At 39.1% G+C, this 13,156-nt stretch overlaps 1 protein-coding gene across 7 annotated transcripts in view; it reads right to left on the minus strand.

Moving 5' to 3' along the window:
- Window positions 1-10,337, minus strand: part of SCEL (sciellin) — a 105,661-nt gene extending 95,324 nt beyond the window's left edge. For all 7 annotated transcript variants that reach the window (XM_021697950.1, XM_044913539.1, XM_021697949.1 and 4 more), the window contains exon 1: window positions 10,193-10,337. The gene's annotated coding sequence lies outside the window, so the exon portion shown is untranslated. The remainder of the gene's footprint in view (window positions 1-10,192) is intronic.
- Between the last annotated feature and the right edge of the window lie 2,819 nt (window positions 10,338-13,156).

The following is a 13,156-nucleotide window of genomic DNA, read 5'->3' on the forward strand; positions in this document are numbered from 1 at the left end:
ATGCAGAAGGTAGGAACAGCCATCTTGGGGCCAGGGACTAACCATGAAGACTGAAGTCACATACTAAGAATAGCAGAGCAGGAAGTTGAAGGAGCCTGGTGCCTTGACAGTATCACAAAGCTGCCACAATAGCCCTGGATTATCTATCTCTTGACTTCTGCTTGCAAGAAGAAAAATAAACCTCCTAGTTTGTTCAGAAGATGGTTTTCCATATTTTTATTACACAAGCTTAATGCTCTTCCTACCACCTGTTATGAGGCCACTGTGGAGCAAATAGAAGGTGTAAGGTGTAAAAAGCCCATGGTGGTCTACAAAATATCAGTAACTCTTGGGGCGCCTGGGTGGCTCAGTCAGTTATGTGTCTGCCTTTGACTCAGGTCCTGGGATGGAGTTTCACATCAGGCTCCCTGCTCAGTGAGGACTCTGCTTCTCCCTCTCCCTCTGCACCCCTGCCCCACTTGTGCTCTCTCTCTAATAAATAAATAAAATCTTTTAAAAAGATATCAGTGACTCTTTATTAGTAAACCACTATTCCTTGCAATATGTCTATGTGTTCAATGTTCCTAGCAAGAAGGATCACTTGTTGAGTCCCTATTATTGCTTCAGATTGTGCCACATGCTTTATGAATGTTATTTTATTTAACCCTTCCAAATGAGTTCTATTATCTCTAATTATAGGAATCCAAAACTCAGAGAGGTTAAGCAACTCGCCCAAGGTCACACAGTAAGTGGCGGAGCCTGGAACTGTAATTAGGTCCAGATGACAGCAGTGCCAAGGCTCTTTTGAGTACATGGTACTCCATGTCACTCAAAGTACCAGGTGATATAACCAACACCAGACACTCAAGGAAATGCCCTGGAGTTCTGAAAAATGGAAGATAATGGAAGAGGAGCTGGGAGGACCAGCAGTAATGAATGGCTGTTCCAACATCTCTGGACAGCTCAGCCTCGAGCCTCACTCCTGTTGCATCTACACTGAAGCCACGAGTAACCTGGGACTATTGCTGACCAGACTCCTTCCCCGGATCTATCTCCTTGCTAGACAACTTGATAATGTTTTATACTCTTTCTTAGCCCCAGGCTGTCCATTGACACAAAGTAATGAGAAAGGAACATGTAATATATTCCATTTTCAGGTGATAATAGTTTAATAAGTATGCAAGAGTTTTTTTCTTATGAAAGTGACTAATATTGGGAGAAAATAAATTTTTCTCATTAAATCTACATGTGTCCCTATTTTTAAAGATTTTATTTGTTTGTTTGTTCATTTATTTGTTTGAAAGCGTGCATAAGAGCAGGGGTGGGGGAGGAGCAGAGGGAGAGGGACAGACAAGCAGACTCCATGCTGAGTACAGCTTGATGCCATGATCCCAAATCACAACCCGAGCAGAAACCGAGAGTTGGCCGCTCAAGTGACTGAGGCACCCAGGTGCCCTGCATGTGTTCCTCTTATACCTCCCACACAATCTCCCTCATCCCCACCTTCTCCTTGTCCTCCTTAGGACCCATTGGCCATGTCACCCTAACCATCTCCCCACATCAGCCCATTTGGTGGCCCAGAACCATTCCTAGAAGCTCCGATCTAAAACCTCTAAGGTGCAAGCCCCTGTCTCATCCACCTTTCATGCCTCAGAAAGTTTATTGCAATGGAACTCTTTCCATCTTGCCCGGAATATAAAGCAATATTTTTTATATATGGATATTTCTTGTACTGTTATTAAAATGGATCAACAACATATCTTTGTGAATAATCCTTATTACTAATTAATATTAATTAAATACTAATTAAGTATCCTTTTGTCGAGTGAACCAGAGATAATAAACCTCTAAAATTGATAGTGTCAAAAATATATGCAGCCAAATTTTATTTTTATGGCGTTTTTAAAAGAAATTACTTATTTCAGAGACTGAGGTTATCCTGAGTTTCAAACCTACTCAGACACTTCTGTGTCTGTATGTGTCTACAAAGTGTCTAATAATGAGACCTTAGTAGCTTCAGTTCAGCCAGTTAGACTTATTTCTAAGTGCTGCCCTTGAGTTTCGTTCCAATTAAGTTTTTAAATTCTCAGGAGAAAGATAGACTCTAACATCACCTTCTCAAAAAGCTGTTATGAGTGCATATGCTTAACAGTGGCAGATAACCAGCCATCAAATGTGGAATTTTTATGGGAAAAGTTGTGGGAAATCTGTCTTCCTCTATTATACTGGACAAAACTACAAAAGTCTTTCCCTTTAAAGCATCGAATGCATAAGTTGAAAATTCTGATGTGAAATCATGACATCAAATCAATAAAGATAGAGGAAAAAAACTTTTCAACTTCTGGCCCCTCTTTCGTTTCCACCAGAAAGAGCTGGTTTTTACCCCATGCCTACAGCCTACACACGAAGACAGCTGTCTTTAGGTTTTAGATGAAATCACTCTGCTTAAGCTCTGAATCACAAAAGCAGTCGAGTTTCTTAGTTCTCTGTGGTGTATTTGAAACTGCCAAACATCTCCTATTTCTTAAATTTCGGTTTCCCTTCATCTCCTTACGGTCTTTCTCAATTTCCTTCAGTGTTTTCTATTTGTAATAATAGCACTTTCCTAAGAGCCCTTAGATCCATTAGGTTATACCCAATCTCAGTTCCATCACCTCCTGTCCCAACTCTAAAAATTTCCTGGACCCACCTCCTAACTAAGCTACAGTCTTTTCCTTCATCATTTGGGTCTTCTTGACAAAAAGCCTAGATCTCACTCTTCCCTTCCCGCACAAGGACAAAATGCCTCTTGGCTGACCTAACAAGGGCCTTACCACACTCTGCTAACTTTCTCTTCAGAAAGATTGGGTGAGCAAAGAAACTGGAATGGGGTGTTGCATAGAGGAAAGAGAATAGGAAAAGTGAGACAGGAAAGAGGAAAATAGGCTGACAAAATAGATGATGAGAGAAGAAAGGAGTAAAAAAAAATAAGGAAAAATCAATCTGACTGCTGGTATTTGGGTAATGTGATAGTGTTAGCTGTATGGAGCTCCGATTTTATATATATTATCTCATTTAAGACCCCCACACACAAGGCTTTAAGGTTGATGCTATTATCATCCTCATTCTACACATGAGTGAAACTTTGTGATGAATGACTTCAATGAAGTCAGAGTCTTTTTTCAGAAGGTGAGGCAGGAGTTGGAAATGTGGGCAGTGAGTGAAATTAGTTGTTTCGGGAAAGAGGTTTTAGGATGAATAGTTTGCCTGAGGCTACATAGCTGGTGCACAGTTGGGATTCGACCTGGCAACAAAGTTCCTGTCCCCAGAAGCCCAGGAAACAAAACGGAGCTGGCAGGTGGAAAGTGACAGGCTAAAAGAAAGGGGTGAGAAGAATGACATTTCCTCCACTGTAGATCCCTGATGGATCTCAACCGAGAGCGAGATTGGAGTAGGCTTTCTTGGATCATTTTACCGAAGTATAATGAGATCAGCATTGAGTCATAATTGGTTATTTTAACTGCTCCAAAATCTTCCAATTTACGAAGTTTCTAATCTACTCAGGTAAACTGATATCTTCATGAAAAAGAACAAATGTGAATACTCGCCTAAGGGACATCACTATAGTGATGGAAAGTATTAAAAAGCTAATGTAGAATAAGGAAATAAATACAGCAAAAAAAAAGGAAAAAAGAAATGGCTAAAAACTGGCAGATGTACATGCCCTGGTGGCATTCACCTTTGTGTATGAAAGTCTGGATGGTTTCATGGCCCAATGATAGTGCCATACCCACTAGTCCCTGTTTCCCAGAAATCACTGGTAACTGGGAAAAACCCCTAGAAACTGGAAAAGGATAAATGCCATCAAACTATTTTCTATAGAAGAGTAAGAGGAGCCTAGTAATTACAAACCAATAAACAGAAGCCTTAGCTTCTGGAAGATAAATAAAAACAAAGCACCAAACAACCAATTACCACCTAAAAGAACATGAAATAGTATGTAAGAAGAAAACAAACAGGTCTTCATGAAGTGCAAACATTAACAAGTCTATTTAAATTAATGGATTGTGTTTAGCCTTCACACGCAGTGTAGAAGCAAATCCAACAATTACCAGGCTGGTAAGAACTCATTTAGCCTGCTGCGATGGTTAGAAATTTGCTATTTCGGGCGCCTGGGTGGCTCAGTTGGTTAAGCAACTGCCTTCGGCTCGGGTCATGATCCTGGAGTCCCGGGATCGAGTCCCACATCGGGCTCGCTGCTCAGCAGGGGGTCTGCTTCTCCCTTTGACCCTCTTCCCTCTGGTGCTCTCTGTCTCTCATTCTCTCTCTCAAATAAATAAATAAAAATCTTTAAAAAATAAAAAAAAAAAGAAATTTGCTATTTCTTTAGTCATGCGATCTCACAGTCTGAGCTTAACACTGAGAAAGTTGCTCACTGGCAGTGAAAGAGTTCTGAACATAGTGTGAGTGAAATCTTTCAGCCAGCCAGATGTCTACATGCTACCAGTTTTCTGGTACCCACCATAACATTTTCTGTTTGTTCTATTTTTAGTGTGAGTCCCTCACCACCTATCTTTTCTGCAGAATGACAGCATCGAATTCTAGCATGAAGAGTTCTACTCTCTGGGACAATGATCTGTTTCACTCTATAAAAGACACTAATCTAATACTCATTAATAAAAACGCGATGGAACAAAAGTTATCTATCACCTGAGCCCTTTATGGGCTATTTTCAGTTCTGGCTGAAAACATTTATTAAAGGAGTGAAAACCCAAATTCTTAACCATGGACTATGAGCCAAAACCCCATTAGTTACCATAAGTACTTTACCATATTTCATATTCACAGTAGCTCTGTCATGAGGTCATTCTTTATTCCAGTCTTACACTGTACCATCTTTTTTATTATATCAGTAATACATGCTCAAAAGAAAATGTGAAAAGTCAAAGAAAGCACAAAGAAGAAAAAAATGAGACACCTTTCATCTATATCATTATTTTCTTCCAGGGTTTTCTTTGCCTATTAGATCCTACTGATCGACATTTTTCAATGTCATTAAAAACAATTAAATGATCATTTCTTCTGCAACTAAAATATATTTCATCTTATGTGTCTATGAATATAACGTAATTCCTCTGGTGTTTCCGACAAAACCATACTAAAATCTTTGACCACATCTCTGATTATTTTCTTTGGATGGATCCCTAGAAGTGAAATTACTTGCCAAGGGGTATAACTTCTAAAATGTTTTTGATCCCTATTGTCAAATCTCCTTCCTTAAACCCTGTATTAGCTTATAATGTACCAGCAGCATATAAATGTCCATACATTCACCAGCAATTAGAATTGTCACTTATTAATCCTTTAATAATTTAATAAATGAAAGTGGAATCACTTTACCTCAATTGCATATTTCCATAACTGTATCCATTATTTTATTTATTTTGTGAATTCTCCATTTATTTATATTATGTGTTTCTTATTGCTTTCTTATTCTCTTCATATATCAGTAATATTAATTTTTACTTTTCCAGTTTTCACTTGCCTTCTAATTCTGATTGTTTTTATCAGCAGCGATCACTTTTCTTTTCTTTTTTTTTTTTTTAAAGATTTTATTTATTTATTTGAGACAGAGAGAATGAGAGACAGAGAGCATGAGAGGGAAGAGGGTCAGAGGGAGAAGCAGACTCCCTGCCGAGCAGGGAGCCCAATGCGGGACTCGATCCCAGGACTCCAGGATCATGACCTGAGCCGAAGGCAGTCGCTTAATCAACTGAGCCACCCAGGCGCCCAGCAGCGATCACTTTTCTAATTATCTTTCCCCTTATGAATTCTTGAGACTCTTTAAAAATTCCTATAGACCATGCATGAAATTTCTTTCTGACCTCAAAATCCAAGCAATCACCAAGACCTACAACTCTGCTCCTACATATCTCTTATAGTATTTCTTTCCATATTCAAGCTACCAATTCAAGCTGCCATAATCTGCTTACTATTTTAACAGCTTCCTAGATATATTCCTGATCTCTAGACTTAATCTCTTCTAACCCATTCTCTGCCAAAGAGTTACCATCTTGCTTAAAACTTTTCAGTGGTGCTCCATTTCCGTCAGGCTAAAAGCCAAGTTGTTAACAAGGCTTACAAGTCCACACCCTCCTGCCTCATCTCTCCCCACTCCCCATTCCTCACTCAAGCTCTAGTTTCAGCCACACTAAATCACCCTAATTCCCTGAAGGCTTCATCCATTTTATCACCTTTAGGCTGTTGCTTACTCTATGCACTAGGCCCCAAACAGTCTTCGTTCTGAGCCTTTCCTCACCCCTTACTCTCTTTTCAGGAAAGACTTCTATTCATTCTTCAGGTCACATAACCTCCCAGAAGCATTCAGTGACACCATTGCAACCTGGCCCCCCACCTCCCCAGGATGAGTTATGGGCCCTACTAAGTGTTCCAATAGCGAAGAGTATCTCTCCATAAAAACATTTACCAAACAGACTGCCTGTTTGTGTGACTGACTATTCTTCTATCCCCAGGGCACGCACGTGCGTGCGTGTGCACACACACACACACACACAGTATACCTTGAGAATAAACAAGACCATCTTCTCTACAGTTGTGTTTCCAGAAACTTTAATTAGAGTATCTGGCACATAATCAGTTCTAGAGGGATATTTATAAGACAAGTGAAATTAATTAAATGTTTATGAATGCTTTCTTAAAAATTTTTTTAAAAAATATTTTATTGTTACACGGAAACTCTAGTACATATGGATTTACTCTGGTAATGGTGGAATGAATCCCTTTCCTATTGATATGATTCTTCTTTTGTCACATATAAAATTCTTACATATTCTAGAATGCTTCATGGCTGTCTGTTTTGTTTTGTTCCAGAAACCTGTCTTTAGTTTCTTGCAATAGAAACAAACTTTTAATTACTGTCTTTTTATAATACATTTTAATACCAGTGCAAGCACCTCTCATTAATTTCCTTTGTAGAAATTCTATCAGCTATTCTTACCCACTTATTTCTTTCAGATAAACTTTAAAATTATTTCCTCTAGTTCCAAAATAAATATTTTATTGGAACTTTTTATCAGAATTGCATGAATCCTATAAAATGATTTCAGAAGAGCTGACATTTACGATATTCAGTCTGTCCATCTAGGGACAGTACTCAAAGAAGCTTTTACTCAAGAAATTCTTCATGTCTTACAATAAATTTTTGTGATTTTTTTTTTTAATTTGGGTCCCACATTTTTCTCATGGAGATTTTTTCTTGATGTTTTACATTTCTTGTGCTATTGTGAAAGAAATAGTAATACAGTATATATGTCATTAAGAATTCTAAATTTTCAGGGGCACCTGGGTGGCTCAGTCGTTAAGCGTCTGCCTTCGGCTCAGGTCGTGATCCCAGGGTCCTGGGATCAAGCCCCGCATCAGGCTCCCTGCTCTGTAGGAAGCCTGCTTCTCCCTCTCCCACTCCTCCTGCTTGTGTTCCTGCTCTCGCTATCTCTCTCTCTGTCAAATAAATAAATGAAATCTTAAAAAAAAAAATTCTAAATTTTCAGGGCACTGGGTGGCACAGTCAGTTAAGCGTCTGCCTTTGGCTCAGGTCATGATCTCAGGGTCCTGGGATGGAGTCCCACATCAGACTCCCTGCCGAGCAGGGAGTCTGCTTCTCCCTCTGCCTGCCACTCCCCCTGCTGGGTGCTTGCTCTCTCCCTCTCTCTCTCTCTCTCAAATAAATAAAATCTTTAAAAAATATATTTAAAAAAATTTAAAAAAAGAATTCTAAATTTTCTTTTTATCTACTGGTGCTGTGAGATATGCATGATCATACAAGTTACCCTTGGTTCAAAGTAGGATCACGATTCAATCCAAGTCTATCTGGATTCCAGCTTCCCACAGTTTTTTCTATACGAATTCCTTTCAAACTTTTACCTAATGACAAAAGTGAGAACACTGGGAAGGAATGGGGAAAAGGGCAGAGCTATAGGAGGGCATTTTTCTGAAAAACCTTTTAACTAAAATTAGCTCTCACTGTAGATGTACCATGTGGCATCTGTGCATTTTTTCGAATACCACCAGTCTCCCAGGATGTGTGTGTTCCAGTTTGAAAAGTATGGTCTACAGTTCACTACTTCCCCCCAGGAGGTTCCATAAAAGGAGACTTAATCACATTTTAGGCCAGGGAAACTTAGGTCTAGAAATGCAGAATAAATTATTTAGATGCTTAAGTTCTCAAGTATACAATTATGATGAGGATTCAGCACTATTGGTTCTCATGTTTAGAAGTAAGCTAGTTGTCATTTAATGGAGAGCCATAAAAGGCACTCTTCCAATTAATAATCACAGTAAAAGGATAACTTGTATCTTTAATAAGTTTAGCAACTGACATAAATTGCAACCTAATAAATATAGCTGTCATTTGAGAAAGCGTCCATTTGAAGAAGCGCCTCTCTCAAATTCTAAAATCACACGGATTTTTACAATGGTAAACTAGAAACACATAAACATATTTGATGAAGACTCGTGATTAAAAAGTAAACCCTGAGACACTAATGACAGTACACAGAAATTAATACATAAAACCCTTATTCTAAAATTCTCAGCAAGAGAAAAGGAAATCTGATCAACCAATGGCCTGGAAGCAGATAACATCAGCAGACAAGCTATGTGGGACAACAAAGATTTCCCTTGGACTGCTGGCCAAGGATTTTATTACTTTCTTCATAAAGAATGCTTCAAGTTAATGCCTGAATCACAGGGATACTCTCAATTAAATCATGTTTACTTAAGTTGACTGCTTAGTGAATTAGGTGCAGTTCATTCCACAGTCTGAGTTTGGTCATTCAAAACATATTCTCTTTGTTTGTTTATAGAAAAATGACTTTTTTAGGTATTTCAGTCAAAATTCCAGCGGTTAGGGAAGACATTGCAACTACAGAATGGTAGCTGAGGTGAGGATGTCACTGATGAGGAGCATGACAACCTCCAAACACATACCACATTGTCTTCTTGCAGAGGGGCTGACCACTCCTTGGATTAAAACCCTGGGCATACAATGAATAACAGGACTGACCCCATAAACCACAAATAAAAATGCATCTCATATGTCATAGTCATACCACACACACAAGTATTCCTGAATAAGGAAATTCTTATCTCCATATCATTTTAGCTCTTTTATAAAGCCAGAGGGAGGAAGTTCATTTATTACTCCTACATATTTTACGTGAAAGAAATTTGAAAAATTCAGTAAGATGAAAGTCAGCCTTCTCGTTCTGGTACTGTTAACCATGTCTTGGCAAGTTGTTCGACACTGATATGTTTTGTTGTCCTCATCTAAAAAACTTACAGGTTAGACCAGATAAGGCTATGCTCCATTCCAATCAGAAATTTATGTCAATCAGATCAAAGACTTACATGAAGCCAAAATTTTAATAAAAACCCTGGCCTGTTTATCTGCGTTCTGTCTAACCTGACATTTAAAATCAACCAAATGTTCTGCTCAAATTTTTACTGATAACATATCTCAGTTTTCTCAAACTGATTGTTCCAGTAAACACTGGAGTGCGACAAATAGACAAATATCAGAAAGACCTTATCTGCTTTATAAACTGTGAAAGCGAAAGCCAGTTTTAAATTTGCTCACCATTCATGAAAAGTAAACTTATAATCCACAAATGCTATACACCAGTGCAAGAAATATGATCTTTTTTATTTGGGGAAGATGGGGTAGAGGGGTATGGGCTTGGCATCTCCCCCTTAACAGCTCAGTGCTTGCAACGTTTTTAGCAGTCAAGAGAAACAGATCTATAAAATAATGGAGTATACTATAATAGCATCATCCGTGAAAACAGGGAGGTCCTTTTAAAAAATGTTTTTATAGTCGCTTGTGAAATAGAATTGCCCTGAAGAATTTACTATCCTTCCGGGAGATCGGATTCACCAGCTGACAGCTCCCACACAGAAACTCAAAGAGGCTCTCATTTCTCTGCTGTCCTTAACTGTGTTAAGTTGCAGAGAAGTTAAAAGGCAATGCCACGTCAAATCACAAGGATCAGCAGAGCTATTGACAAGCAGAACAGCCCCTTGGAAGCTGTGGAAATTTAACTGGAGAAAAGACAAAGTTAATACAGTAAGTTCTCATTGTAATCATTTGCAAAGAACACAGGGAAAGTTATACAAGTAAAGCAGATATATTTACGTTTGCAAATATCATTCAGCTTACCTCTCTTGAGCCAAAAACCAGGACTTTTTTGCCTAAACTTCCTGCAGCAATTTCCCAGGTGGATCCTGCTGAAACTGATGTGTCCCCGGAGTTAAATGATGTCCTTTCCCCCTCTACTTGACTGTGTTAATGAACAGTTCGGAGGCTTCTCCCTCAGTGGCTGAGTCACCCAGGGAGGAGGTGGGTGGTGTGAAAGAGGGTGTCACCTTGTATAAATACCAATTCAATTAAAACAGGCTCACTCACGGACCTACTGTCTCTGTTTGGTGAATTCTTGTTCTAAGTTATGGCCTCGTTAAGCCAAAAAGAATGTGCTCCTGTTATCGCCCTTTTAATTGATATCAACAATACACACAACTATATCACTGACAAGGAGGCATAGTACCCAAACCGTTTTGGAGTCTCGTAAAAAACAAAACAAAAACTTAAGGTAGGAAGAGTTTTTCTCTATCTACCCATAGTGGCTGCAAGGCTGGGGCACCAAGGCACAACACAGGACGTTCACTACATATGGGAACCATGTCCTTTAGGAGAGAAAAGTCCTTTGAAACTCGGAGATCAGAAAATAAGAAAGGACACAAATTCTACACAGGGGATATTTTATAAAACCATCAGAGGAAACATGCATTATGAAATATAAGAATTCTGATCCTTTTATTACTTCAACGTAGATAACAACGTGAAAGAGATGCTTGGAACGGCTTTTACATCTGAGGGCGGAAGTAGACTCCAGTGTCAACACCTTCTCTGGGGAGGAAGCAACAACACAGAAAAGCCATGCTTGGCGGTGGCTCCCATTACAGTGTCTGCATTGTACCTTCCAAGACAGCTCCTGAAAACTATAGTCCAGCTGAGCTGTAGTCACAGAAATGACCATAACAACAAGTAGAAAAATGTTCAGACTGGAAGGCACAGGCAATTGTGGTATGCAGTCTTATGCTCTGGGACATCACTTCCTCAATGGGCCCTTTTTCTGGGCTGAAGAATTTGAAAATCTAAAATGGAAAATGTTCTTTAAAAGTAACATACCGTTGGGGCGCCTGGGTGGCTCAGTCATTAAGCGTCTGCCTTCAGCTCAGGTCATGATCCCAGGGTCCTGGGATCTAGCCCCGCATTGGACTCTCTGCTCAACAAGGAGCCTGCTTCTCCCTCTCTCTCTGCCGCTCCCCCTGCTTGTGCTCTCTCTCTCTGTCAAATAAATAAATAAAATCTTTAAAAAAAATTAAATTAAAAGAAATAAAAGTAACATACATATACCTGTCTATTCAGTCCTTCTACAGAATTTTATAAATGCGAAATATTTTAGAAATATGTTCTAAATTTCTGTGATGCCTGTAAATGCTGGTTTGATTGAGGTTGGATATTAATACTACAGATGAGAAAGTTGAAAAAACATGTTTGGCTCAATTAAAAAAAAATTAGGAGTTATATTCAGCATTATGAAGAAGTTATAATCAGTAAAATAAATTAGAAGTTATATTCAGCATGATTCAGCATTCATTTAGCCAAATGAAGGGCTAAAACAGTTTCAGAGCCAGCTTGTAGGGACAGGTAGTAACTTACATTATAGAATGTTTAAATGTATGTTTTTGTCCTCATAAAATATAGAACCAGAAAAATAAGTTTTTAAATTTTAATGAAGTAAAATATACTGCTCAAGATACATCTTAGGCTTTTGAGCTTCCAAGCAATTATTTCTGCGTGTAATTGATGGTTCCTCTTATACAGCAGGAATCCATACCACTAAGCCACACCAGTGTCTTTTCATTTAGAACCAAATGTTTGACTCAAGAAGGGGCTAATTCTAAACACTTGGGCAAAATTCACACCTCCTCCTGGCTGAGAAGATATTCAGTGAAAAGACTGCTGAGAATTTAGAATCTCAAAGTTTGAAGAGGTCAGTCAGGAATGTGTTTGGGTGTGGAGGTGGCCAGATAGGTTTGGTCTTGGTTTCACTCAGGCCTTGAGCATGCTTGGAATACTTGGTTCCACCCGCCTATTTCGCTGTGAGTGTCTCAGTTCTTGAGGTCTCTTTAGAACATGAGCTCCTAGGCTGGGATGTTTTGTTGCAGATGCCCAATGCCAATTGCTTGGTCGTGGCTGCCTGGAGGGATATGATGAGGTCTGTAAAGCAACTTTGGACTTACACAGAAGAGTGCCATAGTTTTAACTAACAATATCTGCCACGGGTTTCAGAGGGGGAATTTTTTGCTGAATATATCTCCTAAAATAGAAGAGTATTTTTTTTGTTTGTTTTTCCCTTCTTTTTTTTTTTAAAGCAGTGCTTTTTCTATGTATTATAGAATGAAACCATCAGCCAAATGAGCTCTTATCACTACGTAATAATGAGAATAGCAAATACATAGCTCTGTTAATGTGTCAGGCATTGTTGTAAGTACTTTTCATACATTAATTTAATAATTGTTATTAAATGATGGTCACCTTCTGCTATGGTCTGAATGTTTGTGTCCCCCTGAAATTCATATGTGGAAATCCTAACCCCCGAAAAGGGTAATGCTGGGGCCTTTGAGAGGTGCTAGGGGGTGGAGCCCTCATGAATGGGATTGTGTTTTATAAGAGACCTCTCAGAATTTTCTAGCTTCTTCCTTCAGGTGAGGACACTGTGGGAAGGCACAGGCTATGAACCAGAAAGAGAAGCCCCCCGACCCCAACCATGCTGGCACCTTCATCTCAGACGCCCCAGCCTCCAGAATAGTGCAAATTAAATTTCTGTTGTTTATAAGCTGCCCAGTCTGTGGTATTTTGTTATAGCAGCCTGAACAGACTAAGTTACCTCCTCACCCCAGACAGATTCCAAAGTGATGTGGAAAATGCAAAAAAATGCAAACGGGACAAATCAGCATCTTGAAGTTCTCTAATCTATTACGCAGGGACTCTGGGGTGGAAAGATAAGAGGGTTCCCCTTTTTCCTCCCAGAGGAAAAAAATGTTATGTGCATGTTAA

This window comes from Neomonachus schauinslandi, chromosome 3 (assembly GCF_002201575.2).
Source record: "Neomonachus schauinslandi chromosome 3, ASM220157v2, whole genome shotgun sequence".
NCBI lineage: Eukaryota > Metazoa > Chordata > Mammalia > Carnivora > Phocidae > Neomonachus > Neomonachus schauinslandi.